Source organism: Perissodus microlepis, chromosome 22, assembly GCF_051167445.1.
Source record: "Perissodus microlepis isolate ML-2025 ecotype Zambia chromosome 22, ASM5116744v1, whole genome shotgun sequence".
Taxonomy (NCBI): Eukaryota; Metazoa; Chordata; class Actinopteri; order Cichliformes; family Cichlidae; genus Perissodus; species Perissodus microlepis.
In genome coordinates, this window is record NC_140481.1 from 33,018,753 (window position 1) to 33,035,717 (window position 16,965).

General features: G+C 43.5%; 1 protein-coding gene across 3 annotated transcripts in view; it reads left to right on the plus strand.

Annotated features, from left to right (window-relative positions):
- The window catches only part of LOC146363615 (glutamate receptor ionotropic, kainate 5-like), a 210,903-nt gene that overhangs the window by 12,357 nt on the left and 181,581 nt on the right, over positions 1-16,965 (plus strand). For all 3 annotated transcript variants that reach the window (XM_084918751.1, XM_084918750.1, XM_084918752.1), the window contains exon 2: positions 9,418-11,075. The gene's annotated coding sequence lies outside the window, so the exon portion shown is untranslated. The remainder of the gene's footprint in view (positions 1-9,417; positions 11,076-16,965) is intronic.

Consider the following 16,965-nt stretch of genomic DNA (forward strand, 5'->3'; position numbering starts at 1 on the left):
CCACCAACCTGCCGATTAGTAGATGACCTGCTCTGCGTTTGCTTTTTGCATGGTTGTGGTATTTATATGTATCTGTGTCTGCAGCGGACATGCACAGCTAACCGATGCTGCTCGCTGTGACACTTAATGCTCAGATTCGGCTCCTCACGGGGAAGAACCAGCCTGAAATATCTCAGCCTTAGCAAAACTGAAGGACTGGCATGCACGGCTGTGCTTCTCATGGTAAGCTCAGCTGTGATGTCACTTCCAGCCCCAACAGCAACTTCCGAAGTGACTAACATGCAGCCTCAGCCTCTCCTCTGCCCTTCTTCTCCTGCTGGCCTTTGGACCTGTTCAAGCCCACACTGATGAAACCCACTGTGGGGACTGGCAGGTGAACAGGGGGAAGTTTAGAAGCATGCTTCCAGTCACTGTTTCCTCATGCTGGGGTTACAGCTGCAGCTGTGGGCCTCCTTGCTGCTTCTGCTCCATCTGTGACCTGGGTTCCAGTTTGGCACCAACGCAACATTTGAGGTGTTAATTTGAGGACGTATAGGTTCTGACCCCTGGTGTGAACGTGCTGTCTCTGCATGTTTGTGCACTGCAATGCTGCGAAGCCTCGGGTTAGAGCAGGCGCTGCTCTGGGAGGCAAAATGTGTCAGAAATCTTAGAAAAGGTTTGGAGATGTCCTCAGGTTTGTCCTCGGGCCAAATCCTGAAAAGCAACACTCAGCCGGACGTTTCCACTGATGCTCTGTGGCTGTCATACAGCACAGCACACACTACAGGTGATGTTATGCAATAAGTTGCTCTGCAGCTATAGAGCGGCGCATCTCCTCGTCTCTGCCGGGGTGAGTCAGCAGAGACACAGCCCTCACAGCTGCACCCCATAGGATGCTGTTGTTTTACTAATGTCATGGGAACAATCATATTTATAGAACCGTGAAAGCGATCCTCCTTCAGCACACTAGCGCGCTGTACAGCCTGTCAGAGGGGGTCTAATGGATGGATGTAATGGAGCCCAGCAGGGATCCGTGGTGCGCTCTGCCTCTACACATGAAGAGCAGTCAAGTAGTTAAGAGCTGAAGTCACCAGAACCTCCAGGCTTCCTCTTCACCTGCCTGAATTTCAACTACGACAACTAAAAGAAAAGTTTGAGCTAAACGGCTGCTACTTCAGCTGGGCGCGAACCACACTGACGCGTCACGCATCAATGCCTTCTGTGTAAAATGCTGGAGAAACATGGAGAAACTACTCTGCATTTGTTCTTTTACACAGTTTGGTGCTTAAATTATATTTTTAGCAAGTCCTAAACATTATAAGAGAGACGTTATAACCCCCAAACATACAAATATGAAAAGGTTTAAAGCCAGACGTGTTTTTCTTTCCCGTCTTTTACTCTCCTGCCTCGGCAGAGTAAAGTTTTCAAGGTGGAAAAAAAGTGTTGAAAGTTTGCTCCATTAGTTTTATCTTTCAGAAGTAAAAGAAACATTAAGTTTGACGTCAAAGACTCTTCAGATAAAGTGGCTTCTGAGACATTTTCCCTCACGGACCGGATGCTTTTTGTGCCTGCTGTTACCTCGAGCTGATTTCAACTCTGAATTCTTCCATCAGCTAAAAAGATTGTGAAAAGCTTCGTCCTTTCTCTCGCTCAGAAGCATCAAAGACGAACACTTGGCCAAAAAGAAGATGGCAGAAAAAAGAAAAACGTGTTATCGGCTCAGTGCAGGAGGTCTAAACAAACCTCTGGTTGTCACCTGAACTTCCTGCGCTCGCAAACACACCGTGCTGCCGGCTGTTTCAGGGTCAGAGCTGCTGTGAGCGCTCAGGGTATTTATGAGCTGCTGTCTCCGTGATGATGATGTCAGACATTGCGGCTGATCCTGCTGTTTGAAGAGTGTCTGCTGCAGTTGTGAAGAAATCCGGTTCTGGTGTTGTAGCTCATAGCTGTGAAACGATGGTCTGTAAGAATATGATCTAACAGCCAGAAGGTCCTGGGTTTGAATCCACCCTCTCTGTGTGGGCTCTGGTCCTGGGTCTTCTGTAGGTCTTTGACCGCCATCATTATTTAAGTCCTTGAGGTTTCAGTTTCTTTGACCTCGCCTTGTGTTTTTCTCTCTTGCTACTTCCTGCTTTATTTTGGTACTCTGTCTCTTCTTCCCCTCGACTTTTTCATCTCGTTGGTTTGATTCTGTCCACCTGTGCCACGTTTCTCTGGCTGTCTCGGTCGGTTCATCTTCTTCGTGGTCTCCTGCTCCTGTTCCAGTATTTTGGATTCTGGTACCCTTACTCAGTTTTGGACTGCTAATGGACATTTTTCTCCAGCTTCCAATTAAAGTTGTGTTTTCAGTTTATCCTCGTGCCTGCTTCTTAGATTAACCGCTGATTTAAACTGACTGTAGATGTTAGCGTGAGCGTGGATAGCCGGATGAGACCGGTGACCTCTTACTCTGAGAAAGCTGGGAAAGGCTCTAACCCCCCCTCCACACGCCGTAAAGCTCAGCTGGATAAGCAGTGAAAAAATACACAGGCTTGTGGATTTACTGAGCTACAGAACTGATTCTGGTGCTAAAATCAGATTTATAAGTGTATCCCAGGTGTGACACACCAGCCTGAGGCTGTTTGTTTGCAGCGTTATCCAAGCTGATGCTGCTTAGTGGCCTTGTACTTGTTCTTTAAATTAGGCATCAGGAAAGTTTCAGCCATATTTCCAGAAGGCCGTGACAGAATGACACAATCCATTCTGCATCTGGAGACAGCGCAAAAGACACAGTGAGATAACAACATCATTACAAGGGCAGCTGTCCAGTTTTCCAACACACAGACTCACTGGCTGTATGCCATCACACCCCTGCCATTACAAAGTGCTGTTTTCACCACAGGGCGTGTGCTGCCCTCACGACACGTGACCCTGTGAAGCTAGACTGCAGCGAACAAAATAGACGAGATCTCCACACAAGGCTTGCTTTTCTTGATTTTACTGAAGATCTTTTTAAGCCTTTCCTCTCTCAAGGCTTCTCTTTGCTGTTTCTTATTTTTAACTGAAACATACAGAAAGTGAAAATAAATTGTTAGCTAATACACATCTTAATGACAAACTTAAAGATTAGCCTAGCTTAACGTCACAGTTCACTCCATGTAAACACATATAAAAGTTGTTTCTGAACACATTAATACTCAGGTACAAGCGTGTGGGGCACTTCACTGCTTTAATACTGCCGAAGCACTTTTCACAGCATCAACGGAGAAAATACGTCAAAGACAGGTTAATGATCAGAGCGCTCCCTCGCTCCCATTTCCGCACATACAACACAAAGATCACTTGTGATAATGATGTCTCGCTCTGAGCAAATTTTGAACCCAAACATTTTAACTGTTTTTAGCATGAATTACTTATAATATTTCTTAACTTTGAACGTATTTCTCACCTTGCTTATGTAACTTAAATCAGATTATGCACTAACTACTGACTTTTGACCAAAAGGCATAACAGGGGGCACTGTTTTAAGAGAAGTGAATATTCAGCACTGATGGTGGAGACCAAAGCAGAGCTAAAAGAGAGTGAATCCTGAACTGATCTTCATCGGTTGGATGTAAACTGCAAATAAATGCTGTGGTCGTGAGTCAATAACATTCACAGCATGTGCCAAACACTGCACGTTAACATTGTTTCCTCGTTATGACCATGAAGTGTTTTCCACTGTGGCACTTTCATAATCTTATTAGCAAACTAATATAAGTTGTGCAGTGATGTTAAAGACGAGCGTGTGTTTCTTCAGCTGTGACTCCCCACATGTCTCAGTGCTGGATGGCAGTCGTGGGTAAATATGAAACCTTTTACATTTTAGAGTTAGATCAGAGGTTCCCAAACTTTTTTTGCTGGGCCCCCCTTTGTTTTACAAGAAAAATGTTGGCCCCCCCTCCACGCACGCACACACATCCTCCAACCACACACGCCCATATTTTGCTCCATTGCGGTTTATTTCACACCTCAAACATTTAGTAAACAATTAAACAAATACAAGTAAACTGCAATAAATTACAGGTAGTAATAAAATAAACTACTAACTCTTTTACGCTGCGTCCGCACCTACACGGGTATTTTTGAAAACGCAGCTGTTTCGTCCACGTAAACGGCGTTTCGAATCACCGAAAACTGAGATTTTTTAAAACTCCTTTTTTGTGTTTCCGTGTGGACGAGGAATACAGAGTTCGTCACGCAACGTCAAAGGTACGTGCCTTTTTTCACGTCACGCTGTGGCCACGTTATTGTTTACAGGAGATGAATTGCAGAATGACAGAGACAAAATACTGTTAATCTATCTGCAGGTTTTACATGCTTACATACACACACAGTTACTGTCACTCCATTTACAAAGGCAGAGGCGTCACGGTGTGATTATTTTACGTGTATTCATACGGGTCCACATTTCCAATGCACGCTGGTTTTTTGCAAGTACCGTCTCTTTGCATCTGGACACAATCTGTCTCTACACCGTCCTTTTTCTTCTGAGCTACTTTTCAGAATTGCTCCTTCCAACACAGAGTGTTTGTTTTGATTCATGGCCTGCCAATATGGTGCTGCGCTCCCACAATGCATTGCAGCGTTACGTCAACTCTAAAGCCCGTTGCGTGCAGGAGAGTATGCACATGCGCATTGCCATGGTGATTTTAAAAATAAAGATAAAATGAAAAGTAATTAATAAAAAGTAAATATTTAAACATTCCCACAAATGTGCAATGAACGTGTAAAAATTCTGTTTAGTAGTTGTTGCTGTTTCTTTCTTTCTTTCTTTCTTTTGAAAAATAACGACGTCTCTGAGGCGCGAATTCTGACAGTGAGAGGAACGGCCGGTGTTCTGGCAAACCATCCTACCCGTTGTTTCTGCGCATGCGCACAACACGAAATTCAGTGGCAAATTGTCCTACCTTTGTGAATATTAGCTAGAAAAATACTCTGACCGGTAAAATTAACTGCCAAACCAACCTACCATTGTGAATGTCACCTACAAGCATACTTAAACTGCTAAAATTCAGTGGCAAATCATCCTACCTTTGTTATTAACAGCTACACACATACTCTGACGGGTAAAATGAAGTGCCAAACCATGCTACCTTTGTGAATGTTACCTACAAGCATACTTTAACGGGTAAAATGAAGTGGCAAACCATCCTGGCTATATGCATATGAGCTACAAGCATACTCTGATGGGCAAAGTTCAGTGGCAAACCGTCATATCTACTTATATTGGTGCTGGAATGACTCTGTGACAGCAGAAATATGCATAAACTACTTACGGTAGGACGTTTTGCCAAAGTAGGATGGTTTGTCAGAACACCGGATACAGGAGACGGGAAGAAACAAGCCGATTATGTTCGCGTTAATTAAGTGGTTGGAAGATGTAAAATTCTCAATTCTGCCAACTGAACATATACGAGATTTTAATGAGGATGAATAATTAGCCGGCATGGAGGAAACGGACCTTTATTTGGTGGAGTGGCGACAAGGAGGCAAAAGGCGGGTGGCCGGTCTACGAAGCCTCCATCATCAAGCTAGCAGGTGCCTTTTCTCAAATATAATATTACTTTATTCTCGCTTATTTGGCACGGAAGCGTAGAGCTGCCACCCAGGCAAAAGAGAAAATATAAGTATATCACGTTATAACGTGAAAAGTATATCGTGCTAACAATATACTATCATGTTTGAAGAATGTAATATCACGTTATTACAATATTGTACGAATGTGATGATTATGTATATTATAATAACGTGATATTATATTATACAAACATGAAAAACACAATGTTAGAACAATAAACTTTTCACGTGATAACGTGATATAGCTCTATTTTTCTTTTGTCTGGGTGGCAGCTCCACGCTTCCATAATTTGGTAATCAAAATATGTAACTTAATGAATTATATTGTGACGTACTTTTGCCTTTTCTTATTATTCTGCCTTCTCAGAAAGGGAAATAAAATTACAAATAAAACTGTTTACACTTGTTATATACAATAACTATCAAAACCTATTCACATTTAATTTGGCTTTCACAGAAATCCCACCTCTCCTTCTGGCTACAGAGTACTTACCAAGGTTAGAAACAAAGCACAGTTATGCTTTATTAATGTTCGCTAATTACAATGTTCCACATTTCCTCGCTTTTTAAGTCATTTTTAGGCTTCGTAGAGTTTTTTGGTTGTTTAGCAGTAATGTTTCTGCCTATTTATTTCAGCCCATGAAATCGAATGCAGATCTTCCTGATGTGAGATTGACATAAATCTGAGTAATTTTGTTTGTCATTGTCATTAATGTTGTTGCTGTTTTTGTGCAGTTTACAGTCATATAAACCTGGCAAGCATCAGTCAGCACAGTGACTAACCTAAACAGATTCTTGTTTTATTCACATATATTATATGTAATTATATATACTTGTACATTGTAGCTAGGGTTGCAGCCACTTGGCCCCACCCATTGTTGTGACAGCCCTGATTGTCCTCGTACACTGCATCTGAGCAGGGAACAGTCTGAACCTCATGCTGCCCTCTCCCATCCTCCTAAAGTAAGTATTTGTTGTTGTAGTTTTTTTATGCAGTGTCTGTGTCACATGCTAATCATAATTATTGAAATAATAACTGTTTTCTAACAGATCTTCCCAAACACTAGTTATGTTTGTTGTCATTCAGACCAGTACTACTGCTTAGACATTGCTTAGTGGTCATGCATGTTTGGCAAGCTCGTTATGATACCAAAACAGTAGGCCTGTCACAATAATCGATATATCGACTTAATGCACAGTATATGTACATGACCTCAATAGTTGTTGATGATGTAATTTATCTGCCATTATATTTACATAAAAAATACAAAAATAAAATATAATAATTACAAAACAATATCATTAAATAACATTGTTTTCTATTTGTTAGAAAATTTACTATTTATACAAGTTTTTAAGGCATCTAATATTTTGATACCTAATTTCCATGATCTAAATAGGACAAGGTTTCCCAATGTGTCCAGAGGGGCTTTGAGGATTGCAGTGAAAGCTGGGGGAACTGAGAGTGCTGGAAAAGGAAAAGAAATTACATTTTAAGTATGTTGACTTATGTTCATACAATCACACACACACACACACACACACACATATATATATATATATATATATATATATATATATATATATATATATATATGCACACACACACAGTGGAATCCCGACTTACGAATACCCCGTTTAACGAAAAATTCAAGTTACGAAGGCACTGAACGCAAAATGCGCGTGTATCGAAATCCGCTGGCTCTGATTGGCTGAGCCTACAATGCCCACAGTGCCTTCCGAATCATGTGACCCTTGGCTTTCGTAATTGCGCTTCGCTGTTCCACTTGAACGACGTATTGTTGTTCTAGTTAGCAATTAGCCTGTAGCCTATCGTTCAGCATTTAGAACGTTTATGTAATGAGAATAAAACTGTAAAATGAATATTCCTTGCCTGATTGATATGCTATATGTATGTTTTATCAAATAAAGATTTCTTTCAGCTGTTACATGTGAATGTGTTTTTCTTAGAAATATATGAAGGGTTAAATTTATATATTTTTGGATGATTTTAAATAAGTTTAAATTGTATTTTGAAATATTTTTAAATATATTTCAAAATATACAAAAAATGGCCAAAAAATATATGTGCTAAAATACATTTTAAAATATATAAAAATATATTTTAAAATATATTTTTCACCATATGGGGTTGTTTTTTCCTGTGTAATAATATTCAACATTGCTGTCAATACATTTTTCAAAAAATGCCTCTCTGTGCAAAATGGGTTTAAAAACATAAACAGCTGTGGGATCCTGTTAGTCTGTGATTTAAACAGCCCAGCGCTGCTCCCCATGAAGGGAAACCAATCCTGCAGGGAGACCAACCTCGGCACTTGTGCAGGTGAAGCCAAAGGGAAGATTTGCTTCATCATATTTTCTAGTCTTTGGGTTGGAATGAAGTTGGTTTGGAAACATATTCAGCGATGCTTCATCTCCTGCTTTGCGTTTCTGTGGGCGCCGTGCTAGCAGTGTCCAAGCGTTTTGTTTTGTTTTTTTCCTTTTCATACCGCGCCCCCCCCTGCAATGGCTCTGCCCCCCCACAGGGGGCGGGCTTGAGTTAGATGATGCTACATCAGCCCTTTGTCTTTTCTCCTTCTGGTCCTTTTCCCTGTGTGGACACGATGAATGTGTAAACCTCATTGCTCCTCCCACTCTGCCGTCATTTAAATGTTTTTATTGGCTCCTCTCACTCATCGACTTCTGTTGTTTTTGTGTTTTTGGCTGAAGGAAGTTTTCAATAATCGTGTTTGTTGTTTTCATCTCGACTGAATTTTCTTTTCAGTTTTTTTTGTTATTTTTTTCTTGTGTTGAAATAAAGATGCTTTTGAGAAGACATTTATAGACAAAGAAGGTGAGGTGAAAGTCTTGTATTTACAAATAGCTTCTTTCCATAATCTCTAAAACAATATAACGGGTAAGTCCTTACATGTGTGAATGCGTTGTGTTCATGTGAAACCTGTGTCTGTGTTACCGGCTGCAGGTGAAAATGCTGAATCGGAGGCTTTCTGAGGAGTTTAATAAACCTGAAACGAGGCAAACACACGACGTTAGACCAGTAGACTCGGGCCCAGTCTGGTTTCATTCTAACTTGCACTGTAATTTAGGCCCTAAAGCTACTGGGTTACGCTCAGGAAAAGATCATGACTTATGTTCCCTTCAATTCAATTCTATCTTATTCTGTTTATATAGCACCAAATCACAGGCGCCTTGTATTGTAAGGTGAGAGCCCTACAAGGATACAGAGAAAATCAACAGTCAGATGAACCTTTATGATTAAGTGTCTGGCAGCATTGGAAAAGGAAGAAACCTCCAGCTAAAGAAGGGGGAGGGGGGGTTCTGCAACACCTGGGCACCAAGATCCAAGACGCCCCTGGTGGTCAGTTAGAAAACAAATGCATGTCTGTGCATCACGAAACTTTGGTGTCAAAGCTCAACCAAACCCGACTGATGGACTCAACATGTGACACGTTCCAGTTAAACCTCCTTGGTTGCAGTTTGGTATATGCATGCTCCACCATAAGGCTCCTTAGACTAATATAACTGAGTATATAACACAGTTGAATGAGACCACAGGTTTTAGAAAACAGGCTCTGCAGCATTTGTCTCTGTCATAATACCCTCTTCACTTAATTACGATCTGTGAGGCTTTTCAGCAAAGCAGATGTGATAAAGAGGAAAACATGGGTTTTATATTAAATCTCCTCCAGATCTCCAGTGAAGCTCATATTAAACTGAAACGCTCTAAAACTGGAGTCTGAGTTTTTCCCGTTTGGAAAGAATTAACCTGCATTAATACGAATCTGCTGAAACCGAACGCTGTTTTTCTTTTCACTGCAGGTATCATCAGAATCTCCTCGACCTCATCGAATCCATCGTTACCAAAAAAGCCGCAGGCCTGAGCCTTCCTGGCGACTTTACTGACCTGCCTGCTAATCAGCAGCCCCCGCCGGAGGCTGGGACTCCGATCCCGCTGCTGCTCTGAGGACACCAAAGACAGAAGACGTCTCGGCTGATCTGGATGCGCTTTGTTTCTGTCATTTCCTGTTTCCACACTGACGCCGATCTGCAGCCTGGACGCGGTGGATGTAAAAAAAAACACGCCGCTCTTTTCTCGACACAATTCTTCGCGATGTCGCCTCGCAGGAGGTGACGTGTGGCTCCTCCTAACATGTAGCCAGGACGACCTGAAGAGCCCTCCCACAAACTTTCCTTCAAACAGGCCGATCGCTGCCAGATGAGCGAACGCTCACTCCCACAAAACACAAACTGAGACGCTGAGTGAGGGTTCATAAAGTGCTACCGGCTCATTATCAGCCACGGCACTTCCTATTTTCATCTTTAATCTTTGTATTCTGAGTAATCATCTTTTTAATTAATGGTGACGGCGGCATGAAATCTTCCCCGCCGCCCTCCTTTTCTCCCGGTGCCACCTGAAACCAATTAGCAACAGCAGATCTAGATGGGGATTAGACACGGGGGGAGCAGCCGCGATTAGACACAAACACAACGACAGAAGAAGAGAGCCTGAGAACAAAGCCGGAGGCGGGGTTAGGGAGGAGCCCGCCGTCCATTCTGGGTGATCGATAGAAGGGAGGAGTAGATATGGATACGGCCGGATTGGGGAGGCAACCCTCAGCAGACGCAGCAGCCAGGTGTGAGTCAGCAGGTAGAGTCGATTGTCGGTGCCCAGAGTCGTGACTGACAGGAGCTCCGGCTGCCCGGGACTCTTTGTCATTCCCTGCACGGAGCGGCAGAGCACGAGGAGAGACTCCTGGCTCGTCTCCACAATCAGGGCCAATTAAGAGAATTTGATTATATGCCTTAATCTTGGCAGTCAGGTGGAAAAAGCAGACAGAGAGAGAAAGAGGAGGCAGAGCAGGTGCCACCGATACACACCATTATCTCCGTCCATCTCTAATTGAGTTTGTTGCTGCCCTCGCCGGGTGCTCGCCTCATCTCCTCTACAAAAGAAATCTGTCTTCAAGAGTTTTTGTCGAGAGAAAAACAGAGCAGAGAAATAAAGGCAAGGCCCTCTGTCTCCTGCCGTAAATGCTCTTTCTTTACCTTCTGCAAACACTTTCACTTGGATCTCCCTTCAGAGACATTCCCCATCTCCCTCACCCTTTCCAAGTCCCTTTTCATCCCGCCTTCCAGACTCACAGTCCCAGTATGGACATGTCCAGTCTCCCTGCAGTTTTCACAATCTCCATATCAAGAGTGAGATAAAAGTATTATAGAGGAGAGGGCAGAAAGCAGCGAGAGGCTGAATCTGCAGAGGACGGAGCACAGACTTTATTTCCTCCCATCGACCGTCCCCAAAGCTTCAGTTCCTCTTCTTAAACTCCCTCCTCTCCCCTGGAGCTTTTCCAAGCTCTCCTCTGTGGATCGTACTCTCTGCAGTGACCGTCCGACCCGGACTTTTCCCAGATTTAACCGACCTCCGTCATCCGAAGCAATCCTTTGATATCGGCTCCTCGTGTCCTCATCTTCATTCCGTGAGTACTTCAGTTTTTTGCCTTCTCTCCCTCTCTCCTTCCTTTGTCCCTCCCAGTTTTGTTCCAAGATGATGTGATGGATGGAAACAGGCAGTCACAGTATCACACAAAGGTTTGCTAGACTGAGGTTGGGTTTTTGTTGAGACTGTTGAAACAGCACCAATATTCACATCATTCACGACTGCACCTGTCAGGGTGAGCGGTTCTCAGTGCTGACCTGGTGCTGCTCGCACCAATGATCGACATCTCTATGTAATATGGTGTTAGCATCAGCAGAAAGCTGTGTTATCGCCCTGCGCAGCCGACACCAGCAGCTGTGGCTGCCTGTTGGAAAACCTGAGATGAAGCTGTTTCTTTACAACACACAGCCGTGTGTCTGATTCTTTTCCCCGAGAATCCAGAAACCCATTAATGACAGAGTCCATCGTTTATGTACAGGCTGTGGTTAAATGCTAAGATGTTGTTGTGCTACATTTCGTTGAAGACTCTTATTTTGAAGGGAACAGTTGACGGTGATATTCCCGGTGGCTCATCAGTGGATATAAACTTCCTGGACATTTGTTCAGTGAAGATCTTGTTTCTTTCCACTTTGATCCTTCTGCTGGTGGAGGTGAGAGCGCCGTGTCGGCCGCTGTGCTGCATGCAGAGACAAAGCATTTAGCTCAGGCGTGACCCTGTGGGAGGCGTGCAGGTTTGTGGCTTCCTGCCGTCGTCTGAACCACTGCTGCACACGACTGCGACGCAGCACACATTTTTACTCTTGGTGCTTTGAATCGATCAGGTCGCCTGATATTTGCTGTGCTGCTTTAGTTATAGGGCTGCCACGATTAGTCGACTAGTCACGATTACGTCGACTATCAAAATCGTCGACGACTGATTTAATAGTCGACGCGTCGTTTGAAGCTTTGTAAGATCACAAAAGACGCAGGAATAAGTAGTAGGATTTAAGAGTGTAATAACGCACTGAAACAGAAGATGGCAGCACTGCATGTACAAGGATGCCAGCTGCCGTTAAACCCCGAAGAAGAAGAAGAAGAAACTGTGTCCCAGAATTCATAGCGCAGCCCAGCTCAGTTTCCAACAATGGCGGCAGCTAGTTAGTTTTAATATTACTCTTATTATTCTTTCTGGGTCACAAAATAAACGTTTAACATATTTTCAGGCGAGAATGTAGCTGTGTAAACCTCAAATATCTGCTCAGTTTATCAAGACACCACATATTTTCAAAAGCGCTCCGACGTTTTCGGAGACGTCTGTTACCCACTAGCTCGATAGCTAGCCGGGGGCAAGGCTCACTAGATCCGTGAGAACACCGGACTCCCGGCAAATCGTTTTCAAACCCACCGCGGTCTTTCGCTACTCAGGTTAAACATATATAAGTCACTTAGAGAACTTAAAAATGTTGTTGTTTGGCTTTTTTAGTATTTTTTGTTCCTGAGTAAATCGGTTTGGCTGAGATTAAAGTTATAGTTTTTACACAGCTGAATAAACGTCAAGCAGACAGCTGATTATCAGAAGTGTGAGATGCTCGAGAATTTACTCCGGTGTCCTGTTATATTTTAGATAGCAAGGAGTTTATTAAACTTCACCGAAACAATCTGCAAATTTCATTAAAATTTAATAAACTATCATCTTGTCTTTATTTTTAGTTAGCACAGACCTTAAACACTTAAAGCTGTAAGCTAATGATAGTTATATAAGAGCAGATGCTGCTGGTGCAATAAGCTGTACGTTTTACGTCCGATGGATGATGATCTGATTAGTCGACTAATTACAAAAATAATCGGTGACTAGTCGACTATCAAAATAATCATTTGTGGCAGCCCTATTTAGTTATAGGCAAAACTTTAGAGGGATAAAAGTTTAATGATGGCAAACATATGATGTGAGTAGTAGCTGCGCTTTTTTGCCCCTTTTATTGAACAGATTAGGCACCAAAGACAACAGATCTGGTATCAGATACAGCATGAATGGTAGAGACAGGTAGGGGCTGGTTGCAAAGTGGCTTGCAGCATCGCTGTGACGTTTACTAACTGGTTATCAGCTGATTTGAGCCGGCATTAACCTCCTAAGACTCTTCCACAGCAGCATTTTTAATTTCTCTTTGATATTTGGGCTGATTGGCACCTGATGAATGTAAAAACAAAAATTACCAATTTTCTTTTTACCTGATTTTTGTTTCTAAGGAAAATCAGAGCCACATATGAGGACATTTGTTTAAAATGTTGATGGAACAGTAGCAGGATAACGTCCTCGTAAGTGGATATCAGGCCCTTGTAGAGCAAAATTGAGTATTTTGGTCTAAATAACCCAAAATGTGACGTCCACATATGTGGACGCAGGTCCTAGGAGGTTAAGAGTAGTTGCCTGGATTTTACATCCAGTATCACTTATGTTTCCTGCTAATATGAGCTGAGACTCACTCTTGTTTTTGGAAATCTCCGCTAACAGAAAGCTTCCAAAAGTCAGCCATGGTGGGCTCCTGCAGGTCAGCGTGTTCTCCTCCGTGCACAGCTAGGTGTGAGCTATGCAGAGTTTGATGAAAAGTACAGCGAGTAAAAGAAATGCAGCTCTTCTCATAAGTGGATGAAATCGCTGGAGCGCTTTGGAAGGTCTTTGCTCTCGTGTGTGCCGTCATCTCTGAACTACCAGCAGCTTCAAAGGTTATGGATGAAACGGAGAAAACACGAGAGCAAAGCTGGATTTACTCAGACACAGAGTTTGGACGCCTCTCAGCATACATGTCGCTGCATTGTTGAACACACACACATCCTGTGATAACACCGTTATCTCTGCTCCTTGAAGGTGTGCGCAGAAATCCACCAATAAAGGACATTTCAGAGATGAGGCTGAACGTCGTCTCAGGTCTGGCAGTAATCTGGTGACTGTCCAACAGAGATGCTAATGGCCAGTTCTGCATCATTTTAATGTTAAAATGATCGTTTGTTAATCACAGCTGTGTGTTCCTGTTAGATGAGCCAAAACTTTCTATTTCCTCCCTTTGGCTCTAAAGTCCAAGGACGAGGCTGAGGACGAAGTGAAATTACAGGTGAAACCCCTTTGCTGGAAAATAGGCCATAATTATTACTGTGGAGCTTTGGTTACATATTTAAACGCCACACCTCGTCCAGACACAGATCCACTTCCTCTGGGGATTAACTTATATCATCCTGTGTGTCTTCCCTCCTCTCCTCATCCTCTCGTCTCCTTCCGTTCTCCTCCTCCTCTCCCTCTCTGTCCATCTTTTCTAAATCTCTGTGCTGGATATAGCCTGCATCCTAAATGTGCCTCCCTCCTCCTCCTCTCCTCTGCATGTGTTGGACTGCGTCATCGTAGGCGTTCGGCGGTCAGGCTCCGTGCTCCCTGCATTCAATCCTTCATCTTTTTACGTGCGATAATAGTACACAAGACTCAGAAGTCATGGTCCCACGTAGGAAGAGCAGATCAATGAGTCTTTATTCAGCTGGTGAACCCCCGCCTGTGTGTGTGTGTGTGTGTGTGTGTGTGTGTGTGTGTGTGTGTGTGTGAGGCGCAGTGACGGGCTGAGAGTGTGTGATTTGAATTTTGATCTGAAATAATGGAGGAGAGGTGCGTTCTGAGATGAGCTCCTGCACGACTTGATTGGCTGATTATGGAGGACTGCGTTTCCCGAACGCCACTCACAGCTTCGACAATTAACTCTGGGTGCTTTAGTTCAGAGGCGTGATAATAACCTGGAGGTGTTAAAACAAAAGAGTTTGATTGATGCAGTAAAGTCTTAAGCTGTGGTTTGTCTGTGGCTCCGGTGTGCTGTTTAAATGTGGAGGCGGCCCCTGAAAAACACGTGTGCATGGAGCACGTGTTGCCGGCCTGTTCATACCTTTCAGCACTGATGGAGCCTTTCCAGATGTGCCAGCTGCCAGGTCCACAGGCACTGATGCTTTCAGAATAAACATTATTCTGAAATTGTTCCAGTTTTGGTGATCCTCTGCCTCTCGATGCTTTCTATCAATCATATGACCCCCTATGAGCGAGCACTTTGGCGACAGTGGGAAGGAAAAACTCCCACTCAGGCAGAACCGGGCTCAGGGAGGGGCGGAGCCATCTGCTGCGACCGATAACAAGTACGATTCAGTGCAGAGAGGTCTGTTAACACATAGTGAGTGAAGAAGAAACACCCAGTGCATCATGGGAGTCATAGGAGCAACAAGCGAGCTCATGACCTCATTAGCTGCAAAATGAGACCTGCTGCTGCCATCGAAGAAATGTCAGGTTAAACACCTGATATGTTCTTTTTTGTGAATAAAATTGAGTTTATGACTGAGATGTTATTCACACGGAGTATTTCAGGTAAATCATGATCATCTTCTTAGTCCCACGTGAGTTAAATACCATCCAAGATCTCCCTCGTTCTTTTACACGCCGCATTTTCTTTGTTCCCACCTGAAGAAAAACACCAACAATAAAACAGAGATAATGTTTTTCCTTTCAGCCGGCTCATGACGGTGATCACTGGGTCGTTGGTTACGTTACACCGTGGCCCAGAATAATACTCGTGTTAAATCTGCGCTGCAGAAAATGCCGCGGTCCTGGGCTTCTTCGATTTTACGATCACTGGTGTTACCATGGTCACAGTTTCCCTTTGGTGTTTATTTCCTGGGTTGTTGTGATATTTCATCTTCATTGTTCATCTCCCCGTGTCGTGTCTCTGTGCTGTCAGGGTTGCATGTGTCGGTCTCATGTTGTGTTTCCTGTTTTAGTTTGAAGGTCCTTCGTCTCGTGCGGTGTTCTTCTTTGCTTCCCTTGGTTGGTCAGCAGATTCGGTTCAGCTGTGTGACCAGGTGTCTCCACTCTGTCCTGTGTTTCCTTACAGAGTCCTAGTTGACTTCCTTGTTTCTGCATTTGGGTCCTAACTCTGCTTCATGACAGAAAAACATGTAGCTTGTTTTTTTAAATATATTTCAGCACTTTAAATGTGAATCACTTTCTAATATGATTATGAAGATGAGATTATGAATAGGTCTGAAGTGAAAACGACTTCCTGCTAATATCTCCTGATGCGCACGGACTCTGTAGAGTGACGGGTGCGCCGCGTGGACCGTCGCTCTTATTCCTCTTCTTCTTGCTTCGGCTCTCAGACTGAAGGACTGCAGCAGCAGTGCACGCAGGATCAAATGTTTTGTCTGAAGTGCAGTCAGAACATCTGCATCCAATTTATTGGCATCATTTCAGCTTTTCAAGTTTTCTAGTTTTACTGTTGTTGCCACAAATCTTTGTTTCTGTCCAAAGTAAGTAGGTGAGGGAGACGAAGGCTGAAATGAACACACTGGCACTTAAACACAACATGATACCGATCACAAGGCGTAAACATGCCACGGTTCTGCTGGCAAAGCCGAACCTCCACAGGAGAAGACTTCAGCAAACAGTTATTATAAGTATTAATCATTACTCTGTGCAGCGCAGCTCACCTTAACTCACCTGGAGGACTCATAAACAGCTGAAGCTCTGCAGGAATATATTCAAAGCAAATCTGGTTGAAATGGGGACGTTTCCTTCGCCTATTAAACTCGCTATCATGGAACGTCTCCGCCTTTAAACTCGGTCACATCCATCCCCGCTCTATTAGATGCCACAATCAGCCGCGGCTCCTAAAGAGCTTCTGTCTGGGAATGCTATTACCTGCAGTAAGTAATGGCGGAGGGAGATAACGATTATGGAGCCTCCATCATTTTTCCTCCTCTCCTTTCCCGCACATACCACAGGTGGAGTGAGCTCAGCTGATGGAAGCTTTAAGGGGGTCAAACCTCCTCCGTCACTGTCTGGGCTGCACGCAGTGGATAATTGAGGCAGCTGTATTGATATCCTGCTTCACCGCAATGAAGGAAAATCACCTCTGTTTACCGTTAATGGC